Here is a 3,423-nt window from a genome sequence, read left to right as displayed (position 1 = left end):
AGGAGACTGAGGGGGGATCTTGTGGCTGCCTACAATCTTATGAGGGGCCAGCAGCAGGGACTCAGGGAAAGTCTGTTCACCAGGGCCCCCCTTGGAGTCACCAGGAACAATGGCCACAAGCTGAGGGAGGATAGGTTTAGGTTAGATATTAGGAAGAACTACTTCACAGTAAGGGTAGCCAGAGCCTGGAATAGGCTGCCCAGAGAGGTGGTGCTCTCACCTTCCCTGGAGATCTTCAAGAGGAGACTGGATAGGCACCTGACTGGGGTCTTATGACCCCTGCCACCCCCAGTGCTCATTCCTGCCCATGGCGGGGGGTCAGACTCAATGATCTGTCTAGGTCCCTTCCAACTCATTGATTCTATGATTCTATGACCAGTGGAGAGAGTAGCCTCCGGAGGATCCTCAGGAGTGATCGCACCGCTAGCCGACTGTTTATGGCGCTCCACCTCCCCTACACCCCAAACCTTGCACCAACATCTGACGGGACACCGAGTCTTAAGGCGGTCATTCCTCCAGCATGGGTTTCCCAAGCTTCATCGCCTCTTCGAGGCTCTAGGCTATTGTCCCCTCACTTCCTGTGAATGGGATGGCAAATTAGTTTGGCCTCTGTGTCCAGAGTCCCTTGCTACTGGCAGGGTCTGATCCTGAGGCCTATTCGGACACCCTTGCACCAATGAAAGAAAACAAAAGGGAAAAAGAAAAAAAACCCGCAACTCTAGGGTCATAGGATTCAATCTGCTCAGCTCTCCTGCCTGTACCCAGCAAGGTTCTTCCTGACTTCGCTCCCCCGATGTCTCCCTTCCTTCTTTATCCCCAGCCTGTCTTCACAGCCCAATACCTGGGAGCAACCGGGAAGATGAGCTTCCATATCCCCAGGGTCGGTTGCAACCTCTCTCCCCGGGTCTCTGTCCTTGTCTCTCCGCCAACCGGAGCTTCCAACGCCACGTTCCCTCAGTGGTGTTCGGAGCTTGTTGCCCTGAGCTCTCTCCCCCGTCCGGGGTTTGATTTTATTTCTACCAGTGCAGGGAGGGAGCTCCCACAGCCTCTGCTGCCACTCCCTGCCCGGGTTGCCTTTGATTGCGCCGGCGCAGCATGCTACCAGCTTGAGGAGCCTCTGCCACCTCTCTTGCTCCCCCGGCTTCTCTGCCGGTACCTGTCTTTATTCCTGCCAGCTGGTGATTCCCTCTGACGTCACCCGCTGGTCTTAATTGAATAAAGGCGCAGCTCATGAACCATGCAGGCTCTCTCCTCCACTCCTCCAGTGTTATATCCCCTACAGGTAAGTAACCATTTTTATTTTTCCTTTTGTATCTGTCCTTGCCGGGTCCCGCAGGCACGGTTCCTGGATTGTTTTGCTTGTTGTACCTGAGACACATGTCCATTCCATTAACAAGTTTGTTCCTTCCTTAAAGCAATGACAAAGCCAGAAAAATCCACACAGACTCAACACACAGGTGAAAGGCACAGGAAATTACAGTGGGACACTCCATGCGCCCCAGCATCGTAGCACTCATGAGCCCCTGCTACCTAGAAGTGTGTAGAAAAAACATTTAAAGCTGCATCTATGTCTGAATCTCTGAATCTTTCTGAATCTCTACAAATCAATTCAGAGGGTTCCAGTTCAATTCGGAGAGATTAAAGAGTCTCCTGATTCAGTTCAGAGATCTGGCCACCAAATCAGGCCGAATCTCTGCCGAATCGAATCAGGGACCATAGCTTTGTACAGCCCTAAGAGGTATGATCTCCAGGGCAATCCTAAGACTATTGCCAAGAAGCAAGCCCCACCCACTTGCTCCTACTCCACCATGTGCTAAAAAAATGCCATGGGTTCATTACTAGACTGGTGCCAGGTATACTCAGCACAGCCCTCAGGAGCCAGCCCCAGACTCATGTCCAGAGAGCAAGCCTGATGATGAATTTTCCCCAGCCAGGAAGCTGTCTAAATGTGCTTGACACCTTGTGGAAGGACCGTCTCATGGTTGTACTCTGAAGACATTACTTTGCCTCTTAATTGTGGGTCCACCCCACAAAACAATGGTACTTCTGTTAAGGGGTCATCTACATTATGGCAACAGTACATCTCAGCCAGGGTTCCCTCAGTGTGTCACAAGGGTCTGGAATATGTCTGCAGAGAAGGTGATTATGGTATTTTTGAGCCTCTACTGCTATGTAAATAAGCCCTGAAGGGACAGCATGGGAGGTGGGGCAGCATGACTTAAGGGGGTGGGAGTTTGCCAGTGGTTCACAGGGCAGAGCAAGAGAAGAGTGCAGAAAGGCTCATCATTTCCATATGTACAAAGGATTTGCAGGAGAGAGAGGGCAGGAGGTTGTCTGGCCAGCATGACTTGTTAATTAATCTCAGACTCACAGGCCACATCCAGATGCGCAGGCATGTGCGGTTTGCAGTGCCACAAGCCTCTTTGTGGTGCCACAAACTGCACGCACTGAACATTAAAATGTGTTCCTCACTGCAAATTTGTAGCGCAAGGCCAAAATTTGCTACCAGGATTTCCCAATACCAAAAAAAAACCTAAACAAAATGTAGCGCAACACACACCCAACACATGTGTGGTGCACACAGAGACTGAGCCCAGAACCATGCTCTGGCTGTTGTGCTGCCTGACTTATGCCCCCATTGATCCAGCACACCACCAGGTAAGACTGTTGGCTCCAGCCTCCAGCTCTCCCTGGCTGAAGAACCAGGAGGACCTGGCCAAGGGCAGTTTGCCTGTTGCAGGACAATTTGTCTCACAATGAAGGGCATGTACAGGGGAACGTGCTGTGGCAATTTCTGCCACTGCAAGTGCATGCCCCTGTGTAACAGAGCACAAGTTGTGCTCTGTTACTCACAGGGGTGTAGGCAAGCAGCAGAGTGGCCTGCAGGTGGCTACACTCCAAATCAGGCACAACTGCCTGATTGGGAATAGGGCCCAGCCGTTTGTGGTAAAAGCAGACCCTGAGCTGTGGAGCCAGCAGTTTGCTGCTAGCAGCCAAGGGGAGAACATCACCTGGCTGGAGCTGCTGCTCATGTAACATCTTGGAGGTACAGGGCAGGAACTATGGGGATGGCTGGAGGTTTCTGGTCCTAGGGCATGACCTAAAACTACACCCTGCTGGGGCTGAATGGTATAGTGGGACTGCTGGTGGTGGGGCAATCTTTGGGAAATGCTGTACCTGTGCCTTACCAGTGAAGAGTGAGTATGGGGTGCCAGAGCCTCAGCCCCCGCTGCCTTGTGGGTTACCCTATGGAGGGGGAAATCTGGGGAGCACACCACAAGAACAAAGCAACGGCTGAGGTTACTGTGTGGAGCCTGAAGTGGGGTCCTGATCACGTGAAGGGGCCAAAGACAGCCCAGGTCCACAGTGAGGCCTGAGGCATACTAAGGGAGCTGGGTGTGAGGCTCCGGGGGGGGGGGGGGG

The sequence above is a fragment of the Gavialis gangeticus genome, unplaced genomic scaffold, assembly GCF_001723915.1.
Source record: "Gavialis gangeticus isolate Ggan-Ray unplaced genomic scaffold, GavGan_comp1, whole genome shotgun sequence".
Taxonomy (NCBI): Eukaryota; Metazoa; Chordata; order Crocodylia; family Gavialidae; genus Gavialis; species Gavialis gangeticus.
This window is presented reverse-complemented; position numbering follows the sequence as displayed.